At 37.3% G+C, this 18322-nt stretch overlaps 1 pseudogene across 1 annotated transcript; it reads right to left on the bottom strand.

Moving 5' to 3' along the window:
- Nucleotides 1–15272: 15272 nt before the first annotated feature.
- On the bottom strand, nt 15273–17927 carry LOC149835150 (RING-H2 finger protein ATL65 pseudogene; annotated as a pseudogene). Its single transcript, XR_016432601.1, has 2 exons — nt 15705–17927; nt 15273–15615 (listed from the first exon to the last, which is right to left on the bottom strand). The product of XR_016432601.1 is annotated as an RING-H2 finger protein ATL65 pseudogene (transcript).
- Between the last annotated feature and the right edge of the window lie 395 nt (nt 17928–18322).

Genomic DNA, 18322 nt, shown 5'->3' with positions numbered 1-18322 from the left:
TTTGAATGTATTGCAATATTTAAATATATTGCATGACATTTTTTATTTATTAGAATGTATCTTTGATACGTATAGAGTTATGATTTGAATGTATTGTAACGTGTTTGAATGATTTTAATGTATTGCAATATTCGATGTGAATGATTTGAATTATTTGAATGTATTGAAATGTATTACAATGATTTGAAGGTATTGCAATGTTTGAATGTATTATATGACATTTTTTATTTGTTAGAATATATCTTCGTTACGTATAGAGTTATGATTTGAATGTATTGTAACGTGTTTGAATGATTTGAATGTATTGTAATATTTGATGTGAATGATTTGAATGTATTGAAATGTATTGCAATAATTTGAAGGTATTGCAATGTTTGAATGTATTGCATGATATTTTTTATTTGTTCGATACGTATAGAGTTATGATTTGATTGTATTGTAATGTGTTTGAATGTATTGCAATATTTGATGTCAATGATTTGAATTATTTGAATGTATTGAAATGTATTGCAATGACTTGAATGATTTGAAGGTATTGTAATGTTTGAATGTATTGCATGACATTTTTTATTTATTAGAATGTATCTTCGATACGTATAGAGTTATGATTTGAATGCATTGTTACGTATTTGAATGATTTGAATGTATTGTAATATTTGATGTGAATGATTTACAATGTTTGAATGTATTGAAATGTATTGCAATGATTTGAAGATATTGCAATGTTTGAATGTATTGCATGACATTTTTTATTCTTTGATTATGTATCTTTGATACGTATAGAGTTATGATTTGAATGTATTGTAACGTGTTTGAATGATTGAATGTATTGCAATATTTGATGTGAATGATTTAAATTATTTGAATGTATTGAAATGTATTGCAATGACTTGAATGATTTGAATGTATTGCAATGTTTGAATATATTGCATGGCATTTTTTATTTGTTAGAATATGGTTCATGGAGGTTACAGTGGTCGATCACCCAGTGATAACCAGTCTTAACCTTCATCTTCACAGACTGCTTCGATAGGTATATCATTTAACTAATTGTATACTTGATTAGTTTAAATACGCGTTGTATAAATTTCTAACTCATTTTTTTACAGATGATGTTTCGCCTGCACATGACCCACTTACACCAACTGTTCATACAAGTCACGAGACAACGCTGGATGCAGAGTCTTCTCAGTCTGACACAAGAAGACTCATTCAAATAGTGTATATCGATAATCGATCGTAAGTATTTCATTTTCACTTATCATATAAATATTATATATTGATAGTTAATATATACCAATTCATATGCAGCATGAGGTTCGAGCCACAAAAAGTAATACGAGAGATTAGGAATTCACTAATTCAACATCTACCAGGACCGGTCGCTCAATGAAAAGAGTACGCGAAGAAGGTGTTGGACAGATTGTGGTGCTTATTCACGGTATACAATTGTTTCTCATAGTTAATGTGTTTCATATTTAATTTTTTTTATAGTCATGTCTACTAACTTTCTGAAAAAAATTGTAGACTTTGAATTGCTTCGCGACTACGATGGAGAAGCAGGATGTGAGGAAGGTGTGGCAGAAGGTGGCTGTCAATCGATTTGCAGACATGTTGCACAATATGAAGACTGCAGCAAGAAAAGCATCTGACGGGATAAATGATCCACTGCAGTGAAAGGGCCATGGACCTCCTACTATCAGGTTAAATGTTTGGGATGCAATGTGTGATAAGTGGACAAAGCATGAATTTTGAAACCGCTCAACGAAGGCTGCACAAAACCGAGCAAAAATGTCTGATGTCCATCTACACATAGGTGGATCTAGGACTTTTGGGAGTCACCTGAAGAAAATGGTAACTCATCAATCTATATATTGTTAATTTTATAAGTATTGTTGCAAACCTGTTAAATAATTTTTTTATCATTTAACTTCGTAGGAAGCAGAAAAAGGAGGCATTATGCCATAAAAGGATATGTTTGTTGAAACACATAAACGTAAGACCACGAGAGAGTTCGTATCAGAGAAGGCGAGAACGACAACAATATGTATTTATTATATTAATAAATATTATAATATACAAGTTATCATAAATATTGTAATTCTTAATTATTAATTCATATTGTAATCATTACTTTGTAGAAGTCATATGAGCAACAGATGGTAGAGCGATATGGTGATGACTCCACTCAGCATCCACCTTTTGATCCTGCAGCATGGGTGACTGCAACAGGTGAATCCAAAAAAGGTCGTGTGTTTGTGTTTGGGAGTAATATGAACACCTCACTAGTCGTTGCTTCCTTCAGTCATGACTCACAGAGTTCTCCCGTCAGCATAAGCTCCAAGCATCCGACTGACATGCCTTATTCTTGGGATGGTGTATGCCAACTCGTTAAGGACACAATGCGTGACTATTTACATGAAGCAATTTTCGACGTTGTTCGTAATGAGTTGTGCAATTTTTTTCAGGACAGGAGAACTTCGTCTCCAGGTGCCTCTCAGGTATAAAAGTTTCATGTGATGTATTGCATGTCGTTAGATTTCATGTTACTTTGATTGTCTTAATTTAGATGCATTGCATATAATTTATTTCATTATATTTTGTTTATCAATACTAACCTTTCTTTTCTCTTGTAGGTTGTTGAAGATAATCAACGTAGAGGAGCTGAAGGGGCAGATCGAGACAATAAAGAAGATGACGCACAAAATCTTGGCGATGATTAGATTCATGTGTTGAAGTTGTTGTACCTTCTTGTTATTTCAAAAATGTAAATGTTCACTTGTAAATAATTAGAACTTGGCGAAAATTATAGTGGATCGATAAATTGTTTTAGTTGTTTTTTATATGTATTTTTTATGTGTACTTTGTTTTTCATACACAGGAAATATAAATTGTACATGAAATATAAATTGTATCACAAGAATTTTTTCTTGATATTTATGTTTTAAACATTTTTTTTTAATTTTTTTTTCTTGTTTGCAATGAATATTTTTCGTCGCTATTTACTACCGGTGTCCAATTTAGCGATGGATTAGGGACAAATATTAATCTGTCACAAATGTGAATCGGTCAATGTTTTTGCGATGGATTTTAATTCGTCGCTAAGTCCGTCGCTACAATAGCGACGGATTTTAATCCGTCGCAAAACCAAAATCTTTGTATATTAACGACGGCCTTGCGACGAATCATGGCATTTGCTAATTCATTGCAAATTAGCAACTATAATTTTGCGATGAAAGTTATCTCACGCTAATCCGTCGCTAAACAGTTTAGTGATGGATTAGCGACGGATTTAGGTCATCGCTAATCTACATATTTCTTGTAATGTCCATCCCCGTTTCATGCCCTTCATCCCCGATCCAAACGGGGCAAGGTGGGGGTGGAGCTGCGTTGTTCCCCGGTCCACTGCTTTCTATGTGTTTCTTCTCATTTTTTGTGTACTTGTATAAAACCATATTTTGCACCGCATTTTGCATCATACGTCATACCACTTAGTACTCGCTTACCTGCTTTCACTTAACGCATGGTTTCTCGTATCAATTTTGTTTCCTAGTGTCTCTCTATAGGCGTGTAAGCCGATTAAATATTCAATACTCTATATTAATTTTAGCATCATTCAACTTATTGAAATAATGATTAAAATCTATTTGAAAGTATTAGATTTGAACTAAGTTAGACAATTACTCTTTAAGGTTAAAAAGATTACCGTTACATTTTACCAATAAATATATAGTTTGGTCATCATAAAACTTTCTATTAATGTTGTTTCTTCAAAATATAAAACTTACTATACCCTTTAAGTAATAAAATATTCTCAAAATTGCTGCCTTTCTCTATAATGTCTATCGTTTCAATAGTTGAATACAGCTAAAGCTGTGTTTGGGAACCTTTCATTGAGATAGTAAAAGTTGTTTCCATGCATTGGTAAAACATATGGTACTGTCAATTCCATGAGTTGTTTGGAAACTCCTTTTGCCAATGCAAGGAATTGGTATTGGCTACCAAACAAGCTTCTCATCTTCACCTTTTGATCTCTGTTGTATCTACAGGAGAAGAATCCTAAAAAAAAATAAACTTGAGAAAAAAACATAGTCAGCCATATTCCATCCAACCACGGGTCAGAAAATGGCCGACCACCCAAAAAAAAATGAAAAAAAGGTCAGCAGCTGGCCATTTCCCGGCCGGTGGATGACCAGGAAATGACCGATGGCCCCAAAAAATTAGAAAAAACGGAAAAAAGGCCATCAGCAGGCCATTTCTCGGCCACCCACCGGCCGGGATGGTGTCTCCCAGTGTGGGCAACACAATCCTGGCCATTTCCTGGCAGGTGGGTGGTCAAAAAATGGCCGGTTATGCCTTAAAACCTGAAAAAAAAAGTACGGTCCTTTCCAACCAGCCACAGCCGAGAAATGGCTGGTCGGACAACAGTGAGGTGGGGAGGGGGTGAGGTTGCAGAGAGAGGGAAGATGGCTGCCTAGGACATCGGGAAAGGTGTCGAGCAGAGAGTCCATCTACGGAATCCACAAACCCACCTCTCAAGGTGTGTTGAATCACTGCATTTGGGAGGGTTTTAGAGCGGTCAAAACCCTCCCCATCACCCACAAACGCTGTTTCAGAACTTCATTCAGCATTGACGATTCCACCAAATAGCGCCCATGCACTCCACAACTGTGTTGCCAAACACAGCCTAAGTGTTAACCGCAGTTGGAACTTCTAACCTTCTATACGCTTTCAGAATTCAGACCACGAAGGTTATACAACAGCATTTACCGTTAACACCCAAGTTTGGAATATATAGCTGGAAAAAAAATTGGAGTCGGATGCCTAATACGAAAGTTTTTTTTACTCAATTCCATGCTATCCATAGAAAGTGAATTGACAGTTTTTTTACTTAGTTTGAAATCTCAGAGTCGGAGTGGATTGGTGTGTTTTTTCCATAAAAAAACGGAACTGGTATGACATTTGCCTAAGTGCTAGCAAGAAAAAAGTCACCTTACCAAAGGACTGCAGATCAGGTGCAATCAATCACATTACACTTTAACGTATCAAGGAACTTATCATATTTCAAAAGATGGGATTCATGTTTATAGATTTTAAATCCATCAAAAAATTAGAAGGACCATCAAATATGTTCATGTTAAATCGTTGAAAGCAATACTGAAATCAAATCTTAATGGGGAAGCATACCTTAATTCATTATTGCTTCGACAAATCTTTGATGGGTATAATTTTTTAAACCTTAATTTATACGTGACTTTGCCTTTCTCTAAATCTTATGAAAGAGAAAATGTTTTTTATTGATGATGAGAAAGAGCATAAAAAAATAACCACTATATAAGGTTTGGGAAACATAACTGAATTGTAATCACATAAGTCTATTTTCAATTTAGCCCACCATAAAATTAAAAATTAACAAAAAAAGGCATAAGAGGTCTCTTCACAAAATAACACCGCATCATGTGAGATATCACATGGCATAACCGAATTAGATTACATAAAGAGAGCCTAAACCATAGACACCATATAATGCGTGACTTATCATATGGAGGCCCACACAATTTTTCTTAACAATCTCCTACTTGGGTCACATATATAACCTTATAATCACACATTATAACCTTATGAGTTCAAAAACACTCTCTTATTAATTGATATCTTTATCAATCCAATTCATTGATCATATCAACATAGAACCAATGTGGTCTTCATTACAAATAACGTAATTAAACCCATCAATGGTCATGTATATTGACATAACCAAATGACATGAATCAAGTATAGATGTGAAGCATGAAAATTATATGTAATGTGATCCAAACATGTTTATTTTCAACTGGTTCTTCCTTAAACTTTAGTGAGATCACAACATATGAATACAGAATAAAATCAAAACTTTAACTTTATTCTAAAATGGTAAAAGGAACTTTATTATATTATAGAACGTCTAGATACAAATTCCCACTAAAGTTGCATATCATAAAATGATAAAACACCCATTCGAGCAATCATGGAGTTTGTGACAATATGTTCTATCGATATATAACAATTCTGCACTCTTTCTTTAATAACAAGAAACTTAATGTCAATATGCTTTGACTTTGACGAGCTTCTATTGTTATTAGAATATAGCACTGCCGAATTATTGTTACAAAATAACTTTAGTGGTCTCTCAATAGTATCCAAAATCCATAGTCCTATGACAAAATTACGTAACCATATTTCATGATTGAATGTATCATAACAGGCTACAAATTATGCTGTCAAGGTGGAAGAAGCAATGAGTGTCTGCTTGGTGCTCCTCTAGAAAATAGCTCCCTCAATCAACAAAAAAACATAACCTGAAATGAATCTGTGATTGTCTTGACATCCAGTAAAGTCAGAATCAGAATACCCAATGATCTCCAACTGATTTGATTTCTTGTATGTGAGCATGTAACCTTTTTTTCTCTATAAATACTGCATAACCCGTTTGGCTGCTTTCTAATGATCCATACCTGGGTTACTAAGATATCTGACTAACATCTCAAAAAATTATGCTAAATCCAGACACGTACACACTTGAGCATACATAAGACTCCCCACAGCAGATGCATAGGAAATCTGTTGCATATCCTTAATTTCAAACTAGTGTTTGGGGCACTGAGCGAGATTAAACTTGTCTCCCTTAGCAATAGGAGTATCACTTGGTTTACAATCATTCATGCCATATCTATCCAGAATCCTTTTGATATAGCTCTTTTACAATAATCCAAGAATACCCCGAGAATGGTCTCGATGTATTTGAATCTCTAATATAAAAGAGGTATCACCAAGATCTTTCATTTTAAACTTCTTTGTCAGAAATCTCTTGGTTTTGCTCTGTATGCCTATATCATTACTGACAAGCAATATGTCATCAACATATAAAACCAGAAAGATATATTTACTTACACTGAACTTATGGTATTTGCACTCATCAACAACATTCATCTCAAAACAAAATGAGAGCACAACTTGATGAAATTTATGATACCATTGACGAGAAGCCGGATTAAGTCTATAGATGGATTTCTTTAATTTGCAAACTGTTTTCTTGATATCACTAATCATGCATATATTTTGCATTTTATTCATTGAATTTTATGCATGATCCGTTGAAAAATCGTGTTAAAAATTCAGTCTTATCAATATTTTTGAGAAACTATATTTAAATTGAAAATAAAAGAAAATCATATTTTTAAATACTTTCCAGCATTTTTCAATGTTTAATTGTGTTTAGGACGTTTTGATTAGTGTTTTAATTAGCATAGAAGTGTTTAAGTCATATTTTATTTAGTTTAGGGGAGGTAGTTTTGTAAAACACGTTTTTCAGAAATACTATTTTAAAAATTTTGAAAATATATTAGAGTTTTCTAAAAAAATGTGTAAACCTAGTTTTTTAATATAAATAGTAATATTTTTTTATAACAGACATTTTTTCTTTCTTGTAGCCTGTGCCCCCTCCCTCTCTCCCCTCTGCCTCCCTTTCTTCCTTTCTCTCATTTGTTCGATGGACCGATTGTTTACCTCTTTCTTCTTGCTTCTTTTGTTTTTCAATCTTTCTTCTAAATTTCATTATCGTCGGTTCCTCGCATCCCCTTTGTCAGAGATAGAGTGGTGTTCGTTTGATTACAACGGAAAAGACCATCTTATTCTTCTCAACTCCTCCATCGAAAATAAATCGTGAGGTACGTTTCTTCTCCCTCTTCTTTTTACGATTTTTTGCATTTAAATTAGTTTTGTTATTTTGTTTTGTTTTGTAGAATGCATGATTTCATTGCACGTAGTTTAGATCAATTTGCTGCACTTAGTTTAGTTAGATTGATTTCGTGAGTTAATATATATATATATATAGGTATAATATCCTGTGTTTTTTAGCAAATAGCATAGTTTAACTTAGATGGTCTGGTCATGAGTAGCATAATAAGTTTGTTTTATGTGTTACAGATTTCATTTTTGTGTCTACGTTGTTTCAAGTATTTTAGGACACACGTTGTTGCAGTTGACTTGCGTGAATTGCGATCACATTCAGCAGAAAAGAAAAGAAACAAAAAACGTTGTCCACGTGATTCTTGAAATCACGCAAAATAACGATTTTAACATGTTCACATTTCTTTCTTTTCGTAAATCCGATCTTTGCACTCTCCAATATGATATGAAATAAAGTTTGGAAGCACCGAGTGACCAGAATACGCAAGTGATACAGATTTTGAAATATCTGATGGTCATATGCTGGAACGTCTTCAATAATTGGTGCAAATCACGAATCATCGTGATTGGCATTAAGTGAAGTCAAAACAAAACTGCAGCATGTGTGGGTTAATTAATTAAATTATGTCACAGTTTCAGCATTGTAATTTTTTTATTGATCACTATGCTAGTATTTCATGTCATAGGTTAGTTCAAGTATTTTAAAAAGTTTTTAATAGTAGCATTAGCCCTTTAGACCCAGTTAGTTCAGATCTGAATCGTTCCTTTGAGTCTAATTAGCTAGTTTATCTCAAGTATTTTCAAGTGGTTAGAATATAAGTTACTATGTTGTTTGGGTTCACGTGATTTTTGTTATTCATTTATTAGTTAATTCAATTCAACATTAGTCATTGTCAATTCAGTTTCTAGTTAAACAATTAGATTAGACTCTATTTCGTGATTTTTGTTTTGGGATTTATTGTTTTCATTTATTTAAAGTTAAATTAGTTTATTTCATAAGTAATTAGTTCAATCAATGAGTTATATTAGTTTTGGAGTCACGTTTTTTGGTTAAATAGTTAAGTAGTTTGTTAAGTTATTATTTAATTAGTTCAAGAAGTTTGATTTAATTTGTTTCAAAGTAGTTAGTTGTTTCATAATTAACTGCCTAGTTGTTAGTTAGTTTTACTATTTTGTCTTTTAGTGTTTTAGTTAGTTTGTTTAGTGGTTAATTAAATTATTGTTTTGATTAACTTTTTTAATTAACTAACCTCTAGTTTTCGTCTAGTTTTGTTCATTTTTTATTCATTTCATGTTTGTGTTTTTGCATGAAAGTGTTCAAATGTGCGATGAGCCCTTGAAAGTACCCTCGAAGAGCCCTCTGAGGGCTCTAAAAGGTCCTCTCAAAAGGCCCTTCAGAAAGCCCTTAACAACAAGAAAAATGAAACTCAACAAAGAAGAGACTAGAAGCTCAAGCACTGAAGACCTTTTCTTTTCTTTTTAGTTTAGGCCTTTATTTTATTTAATTCAATTCGATTTGGGTTTATAATAAGGCACTTTATTTTTATTTGTTTAAGCCCTCTACAGGAGCAACACTCTCATTTATTTAATTAATTTTTTTTTTCAAGGCAATAAAGAGTAGCTTAGTTATTTGTGGAATATAAAGTTTTTTTTTCGACCCGAACTTCACCACTAGTGTGAATAGGTTTTTATTATTTAATGCATGGTTTGGACAAACATTTTTACAGAAAATATTATTTTAAAATACCTTATTAAAAAAGTTGCATCAAAACCTATGACAAAATATTCTAGTTGAACCATGTATATTGTCTTATCAATGTCACAATTAAGGAATGCAATCTTTATATCTATCTGATACAACTCCAAATCATAATGAGTCACAAGTGCCATCATAATCTTAAAAAAGTCTTTCGTAGAAATCAGAGAGAAAATCTCTGTGTAATCAATGTCTTTTCTTTGAATAAACCCTTTTGCAACAAGATGAGCCTTATATATTTCCATATTACCCTTTGAATCCCTTTTGGTTTTAAATATCCATTTGCAACCAATGCGTTTCACACCTTCAGGTAATTGAACAAGATTTCACACGTCATTGTCTCTCATGAATTTAATCTCCTCATGCATTGCATCAATCCACTTTTGAGAGTTGAAACTTTATGTGGCTCGAAGGAAGTTGATTGGATCATCTTTCCTTAAGCTAGTATAATCCTCATATTCTTGTAGAAAGATAATATAATCATCTGAAATTGCTCTTCTCCTCTCTCTAGTGAATTTCCTTAATGACAAATGTTCTTGAGTTACTTAAAGTGTTTCTTGAGGTTGTTGAGTTTGTACTTCAGGAGTAAAAGCTTGATTTTGGATAGGAAAATCTAAAACATTGCCTTGTTCTAAATTTGTGGAAACAATGTAAGGAATAGAAATATGATCATTGTCAACTACAGCTATAGAAAAAGAAAGAGACTCGTCTTCAAAAGCAATATCTTTTACTTTATCACTCCCCCTAGACTCAGCATCCTCAAATAAATAAGTGTTTTTCGATTTAAAAAAGAACTTATTCACAGGATCATAAAACTTATAGCCCCTGGATCCTTCAGAATACCCAACAAAGTAGCAGTTAACCGTTTTAGAATCCAGTTTTTTTTCATGTGATCTGTATGGCCTAGCCTCAACTGGACATCCCTAAATATGAAAATACTTCATACTAGGCCTTTTGCTTGTCTATAATTCATATGGGGTCTTGATTACTATTTTAGATGGTACCATATTCAATATATAAGTTGCAGTCTTTAATGCCTCTCTTCAGAAGGACTCTCGTAAAGTAGAATGAGAAATCATACTCCTTACCATATCCTTAAGGGTCATGTTTCATCTCTGAGCAGCACCATTCATGCTAGAAGTGTCTCGCATGATATACTAAGGGACGATCCCACATTTTTCTAGAAATTTATAGAAGGGCCCTGAACATTATTCACCTAATCCATCATATTTACTATAGTACTCACCACCACGGTCAGATCTGACGACCTTAATTCTTTTGTCAAGTTGGTTTTCAAGTTCAGCCTTAAAATATTTGAACACATCTAAGGACTGAAACTTTTCATAAATTAAATATAGGTACCCATAACGATAATAGTCGTATATAAACGTAATAAAATATTATTGATAATTTCAAGAAGACATAGGGAATGGCCTACAAATATATGTATGAATTAGTTTTAAGACGTCTATTTTTCTTTCAGTACCTAATTTTCTTAGGTTTGTTCATTTTCCTTTTATACACTCAACACAAACCTGAAAGTCAGTGAAATCAAAGGAATCAAGAATTTTACTCATCACGAGCATTTCAATTCTTTGTTTAGAAATATGACCTAAGCGTTTATGCCATAATAAAACAGAATTCTCATTTGTTAATTTTTGTTTTATCCCACAAAAACTTAAATGCAAGGTTTCATTATATGAGGCAATAATATTAAGCAAATAAAGGTTATCAACCGCAAATAAAGAACTGGTCCCAATAAGATTTGAATCAAGAAACAATTTAAATTTATTATTTTCAAATAAAAAAGAATAACTATATTTGTCTAAAGTGAAAATAGAAACTAAATTTCGTCTAAAAGATGACACAATATATATTTTTTCAAAACTAAATAATTTACAGTCTTTAAAAGTAACCTAAATGTTCCTATTGCCTCAACTTTAATTGATTTGTCATCACCCACATAGATGAATTTTTTAGCATCAATTGACATTCGCCAACTTAGGCAACCTTATATAGACGTATTCATGTGAGTGATAACACTAGAATTCATTCACCAAGAGTATTTGGGCACAGAAGTCAAATTAACTTTAGAACAAACCAAAGTAAGGAGCATACATTTTTTTTTTCAAGCCAAACGTGATATTTGGTACAATCCTTCTTTATGTGATCTTACCATTTGCAAAAGAAACAACTAAACTTTAGATCCTAATGTCTTTTCAGTTTTTTCTATGATTGAGGGTTCACTGTAGCTTCCTTATTCCTTTTTTTTTTAATTTGTCCTTAGAAGCTACTGCCAAACAAGCACTTTTTGTCTTTTCTTGCTTCATTCTTTCCTTTTTTTTTACACAGTGTGAAATAAGTTCATTAAGGGTTCATTTATTCTTCTGACAGTTATAACTGACCTTAAACTGACTCTATTGTGCGGGAAGGGATATCAAAACCAAGTGCACGAGTAAGTCTTCCGACAACTCTAACTTGAGTACCTTTAATTTTGAAGCAAGATGGGACATTTTTATAATGTACTCCCTAATGTTCATTTTACCTTTATACCTCATAGAAATAAGACTTGAAAGGAGAGTGTTTGTATCAGCCTTTTCATTTTTAGCAAAACACTTTTCGATTTCTTCAAGAAACTCTTTGGTATTTACCTCTTCGGATATAGTGCCCCTGAAGGATTAAGGAATTGCACATTTTATGATAATGAGACTCATGCAATTGGATCGATCTCACCGCTCAAAGTTCCTTTTATCTTTAACAGAACTCCTATCTGTAAGAGCACATGGTTGATCCTCTTGTAGTGCAAGATCGAAATCCATGCATCCGAGAACAATCATAACATTGTCTTTCCAATTTTTGAAATTAGAATCACTCAAAATATGGATTGAATTTATATTCACAGATATCGTCGAAGCAGAAGTATTAACTGAATCAAGAACAAAACAAGCTCACGATCAATATGCATTAATATAAAATAACATATTTAAACTGTGGTGAACCCTATCACAAGATACCCAACACAACATTGACATTTAGTCTTTTGACATTAATGTCAACTTATAAATTGTACTCTTAATAAAGTAATCAAACATGGACAATTAATCTTGTTATACAACGAGCTTTTTTTTGAACGGACTCGTCACATGAAAAATCATAAAATTGTCCTCATATTTATTATCAAAAAATATATATTCAGTTTCGGCTAAATAGCAATCTTTGTTTGGGCCGATCAATATTCACATGAACCACAAACATATAATCATCACAATATTCTAAACGAGTCAATCTACACAAGAGAGGTTATTTTGGTAACATATTATTTTAATTAATTCGATTAGAATATTGAACACTAAATCAAAAGAATACCAAAGTTCAAATAAATCAATACATGCATATGAACAAAAGAAAAACATAACCATAATCCGTATAGGTTCGAAAAGTAACCAAAGGCAATCCTCTAAAGGGACCCAAAATACATACTCAACGACCCTAAATCTCATAAAAAAATTTCTTATAAAAAAATTGTACGTCCCTATTTTTTTTATACAAGTTTCAAAGCACATGCGAGGGTCCGGCCCATGAAGATCGGGCCAGACCCAACTAGCGGGTCAGATCAGATCTGGCCCTGCACGGGTAAGACCCTACCCGAGCTAGTAGGGACCAAAGTAACCATCACCGGGTGTGGGTTGAGCCCTCGGGTCTGGTCATACCTGACCCGACATTGGTCAGGTCCCACGCTGATTTGGTCCCCTCAACCTAATGGGGACCGAACCGAGTCAGCCCACGGGCGAACCTGGTCTGGCCCCTAGAGAAAGAACTCGACCTAGCATCGAGTGGAGGCCAAGCATGGCCCCAGCTTCCGCCTTCCCGGGTGGAGCCTGAACTGAGTGTCGATTGCCGCCGGCCTTGAACCACCCAAGCGGTAGCTGGGGCAAACCGGATGCCCTAGCCGTCGGGTGCCTATCTGATCTGGTCACCCGCTGGTGGATGAGGCAAACTGAAATTGTGGCGTCCAGCGTGGGTGAACAATCAGAGGACCTGCCGGCACACCCACCCTGGTCGCCTAAAAGATGTAAGGGTTGAACGACCCTTCCTATAACCAAAATCAAAAGTGGGGGGTGGTTGGGCAATCTGAATGCCCGAACCACCATCGTTGGGCGCCGATCGACGTCTGACGAGGGTGATCAGGCGTCGGTCCAGCCAGCACCCACCCCGGACTCCTAAAATATGGAAGGGTCAATCGACTCTCCTTCTGTCCGGGCGCAATCGAACGATGCGAGGAGGGCCAATCGACCCTCTTCCGCCAGCGCCCTGACGAAAAGCTGAAAAACTGGGAAGGGGGGGAGGGTTCATGCCTCATCAAATCGACAAAAGGGTCGGGAGAACCGTCTGATCCTCCCTCTTCCTAAAAAAAAAATGTGCAAGCACTTGATAGTGTCCGACAAGCCGTCGGATGTCGATCCCATCAGTCCTCCAACGACTCTATCGACTGCAGCAAACAAAATTATTATTTTTTATTAGCCCATAATGTCGACAGTCGAAAAAGAAAAAGACTGAATCCAATGGGATTTTGATGACCCAACAAAAAACATACAATGACAAAAAATTTATATTTCAATGATTTAACAGGATTAAGGCGCTCTGATACAAATTATTGAATTTTAAATCCATCAAAAAACTAAAATGATCATCAAACATGTTCAGAATAAATCATTGAAAGCAATACTGAAATCAAATCTTAATGCGAAAGCGTAACTGAATTCATTAGTGCTTCGACAGATCTTTGATGGATATGATCTTTCAGAACCTCTATATGTGGCTTTGCCTTTCTCTAAACCTTATGAGAGAAAGATCGTTTTCTCTTGATGATGATGGAGAGCCTAAAAAAATAGCTAATATATAAGGTTTAAGGATTATAATCTAATTGTAATCATTTAAGAGTCTATTTTCAATTAAGCTCGTCATAGAATTAAAAATTAACACAAAAAATATAAGAAGTCTCTTCACGTAATAACACAAACCCATATGAGATATAACTTGTCCCAACCGAATTAGATCACATAAAAAAGAGGCTTAAACCATAGACAACATATAACGTGTTACTTATCATACTTAGGTTCACACAATTTTTTCCAACAAGCAAGGGCGTAGCTAGGGGGGGCAGGACTGGGCTGTAGCCCTGTCCTGCCTCCCGAAACAGTTAATTTTTTTTGTTTGTTTTTTTAAAAGCCCAATCCTAGCCCAGCCCTGATTCCATATGAAATAGATTTTTATCCATTTTTGTAGCCCAGTTCAGTCCTAGCCCAGCCCTGACTGCAGCAAATAGTTTGATTTGTTAAAAAAAAAAAAAATCGGGGCACGGCCCCCGAACCCCCGACTATCGCACAAATAAATTTTTTTTTTGCTACACCCCTGTTTGCTCCACCCCCTCACATGAATCCTATCTACGCCCCTGCCAACAAGCTTATCTTTAAAAACATTAATCCCATCATTTGAAATATTACGTTCAATCTTAACCATCCAACGAACGATGAATTGCTAGAATTGAATGTATGATGGAAGGGATCATGAAATGCAGTCTAAGTACGACACCACAGTACACTCAAAGTGTGCAATGTGATTGCACCTTTACAATGTTTGCAAAAAGCAAAGCCAAACCACAATAGACCTTCAACAACCGAGCCGAACCAGCTTAAAAAAGGACCGAGCTTGAGCTCTCGAACCACACACACACAGCTCGGTTCAGTTATCATAGAGAAACGCACCGCAATTCCCACCGTTTCCTTCTTTTTTATAATAGGATTTTGCACAAATTTCAAAAAAAAAAGTTTACAAGGAAAAAAAAACTTTGATGCATACATGTCGCACGCAGGATCGCTGCAACACATGAATGCTCGGCCAGTGCATCAAACTAACCCGAGGCAGCACAGGACCATAACGACGGCTTCCGTGCCCTTCCCGAGTCAACCTTTATCGGTGCACGCAAAGTCTCGTCAACATCACCAGCCTACCACCTGCTACGCTCAACTTCAACAGCTTTATGGTGTCTGTCAGTATGTAGGATCGACCCACAGACCTTCTTCCTTTCTCCCGAGAAATGACACTTTTGCCCTTCAATCAATGGCCATCTCCTGTTTACGTTCCAGGGCACGTGTGGTCATTTTATCAGATAAATCGTAAGAAAAAGAAAGTAAGAAGCTAGATTCTCGTATTCTTATACCTCACGGTGACATTTGTAGAAACCGTTGCATTTACTATGCGTTTCCAACGACTGTCTCTCCCGAGAAATCAATGCGCGCACCCTTCACATTTAATGCCTGATGCTATAAGCGAGCCCCAACCAGATGCACATTCAATTCGGCACGCTACGCCCATTATGACTCTGTCCCCTCCGGAAACCACCGCCTCCGCTTGTAGCGGAAACCGTTCCTCCTGCTCTGCCACCAACAACAAGAAGCACCACCTCGGTTTGGTTCTACCGCCGGTTGAATCTCTCCGGCGACAACAAAGCTTCCGGGTCGCCCGATCTCAGCCTGCTCGACGAGAAAGCGGCGACGGACCGCACGAACATGGGGCTCGTCATCGACTTGCAGCGCCGAGACGAGGAGGCGCCACCGTGGACCCGTGACTCGGAGAGAGGGAAGAATCCGCCCAGGGACGACGTGCTCCGGCGCCGGATAAACGGGGACTTGAGGTGGCGGAAGGAGAAGACCGATGGCTTCAGGCCGAAGGGAGAGGGGCGCTTCCCCCAGAAACCGCCGCTCCGCCGGTCCCTCCACGGCGACGCCGTGGCGGCCTCCAGGACAAGCCGCTCCGTCTCGAAGTTGCTCTCGAAGCCGAAGGAGTACGACCTCTTCAGGAACCCGAAGCTCCGTCCGGTAGCCGGAACCGCCGCGTCGTCTCCAACGTCGTTCTTGGACAGGTCCGGCGAGGCAGCGGCGCTAGAGAAGGGGGACGGTCTGGCCTCCGCCTCCAGCGGATCGGGCCGCGTCTCGGCCTCGATGATGATGTCTCGGAGGAGGCCGTCGTCAAGGCTCGGGCGTATCCGGGAAGCCATGACCGGGACGAAGGGGGAATCTGGGTGGAATATTACGGCGCGGCAGAGGGGGCAGTTGGCGTGGGACCGGAGCCAGATGTCGATGCAGTCGACGTGGAACGCGTGGCGGCATCTGGGAAGGACACGTAGGTAGTCGCCGGAGTCGAACTCCAGGAGGCAGACGGCGCAGTCGTGGCTGCCGTCGACGAGCTGCTTCCCCTTGGCGAAGACGCGTAGGGGAATCGTCTTGATGACCGATTCGTCGAGGCCGTAGGAGGAGAACGTCGGGTGGAAGAAGGACGATGAGTCGGGGGAGAGGGAAGCGCCGAAACCGTCGTTGGAGGGCCGCCGCCGCTGGAGCGTCCGGAGGAGACCGGCGAAGGCGGGGAGGATGTACTTGGAGATGAGGCGGGAGTAGGCGACAACGAGTAAGGCGGTGGCGACGACCGCAAACATGGCGATGAGCGGCGGGCTGAGCTCCGGCGCGGATCGGGCGGGAGCGGCCTTCGCTGTCGCCGCCGGCGGCCACACGAACTCGTACTGCGGCCGATCCCTCGCGTTCATTCTTCTCTCTCTAAATCTCGCTTTGCTTCCACCGACAAATAAAAACACACGCACGCACGCACACTCTCTCTCTCTTTGCGTGACACGTGCAGACGAGTGTGTTCGGGGTGAAGGCTGCACGTGCTTAGTGCGATCCAACGCGAGCACGTGGCACGAGTCTGAGATGGTCAAGGGTTCGAGGGTAAGACACCGGACCCGAGATCCAGAACTGGCAGAGACTGTAGACTGATCGGATCCGGGTCGGATGGGGCACTACCGAATGTCATGTGATCAAATGTGCAGTGCCTGATTCAGATATGGAAACAGATTCCGATCTGGATTCAAAGCCCTCACCTGGGTTGCTATTTTCCCTTATCTGGTATGGGTGCAAAATTTGATGTTGTGGTAATGTCCATGGTAAAAAGATAAGGGGTGATTGATTGACCGGGTATCAGTAACAGACCCGACCCGTGGACGTCGCTGAAAACGAGGTGCGGGAATGATAAGAGAATGATAATGTAAAGTAATAAGAGGCAGCTGAGAGCAATTAATGGAGATGGATGGATACAGGCTAGTCACCACCAGCGCCAGGGCTCGGGTGCGATATATATATATATATATACTAGTGATTGCATTGGTAGCTACTCACACCTTAAGTGTTAAATGGGGTTTTCAATTTTTATTATTTTATTTATAAATTATGATGATAGATATGTGATCTATGAACAAGCGTTCCATTCTGCTACATGTGTAGGTTTTTATAAGGTTCAAAAAAATTAACGGTCTAAAATCTTTTTAAATTTTTAAGGCTTCAAATATTTTTTTTTATCAAAAACACATTATTGAGGCCAAAACTGAAAAAAAGTACCAAAATGATAGAAAAACCCATTTAACACTTTACGAACAGGTATCAATTTATTATTATATTTATATTTATATTTATAGGTAAAGTGGTAGGCGCTTAAACATTAGGTAATTGACACACTTGAACATATTGGTCGTTCATAGCGTGCTTGATGGACGATCAGCATAAAAATAATTAACATAAAAAAAATGAGTTTTTTCACAATAGTAGCAACAAAAATTATCACTATTGACTTTTAGCAGCGACTTTTGTCGCCAGTATTGCTCGTTTGGCGTTTGATAAAGCACGCGGTAGACGACCAAGTTCAAGCAAGTGTCAAATATTTAATGTTCAAGCACCTACACTATATATATGAGTTCATCAAATATGAGAACTTATGATTCCCGCCCGACAA

This window comes from Nuphar pumila, chromosome 6 (genome assembly GCF_984573655.1).
Source record: "Nuphar pumila chromosome 6, dmNupPumi1.hap1.1, whole genome shotgun sequence".
NCBI lineage: Eukaryota > Viridiplantae > Streptophyta > Magnoliopsida > Nymphaeales > Nymphaeaceae > Nuphar > Nuphar pumila.
Note: the sequence above shows the minus strand (reverse complement) of the source record. Positions and strands in the feature narration are given on the sequence as shown.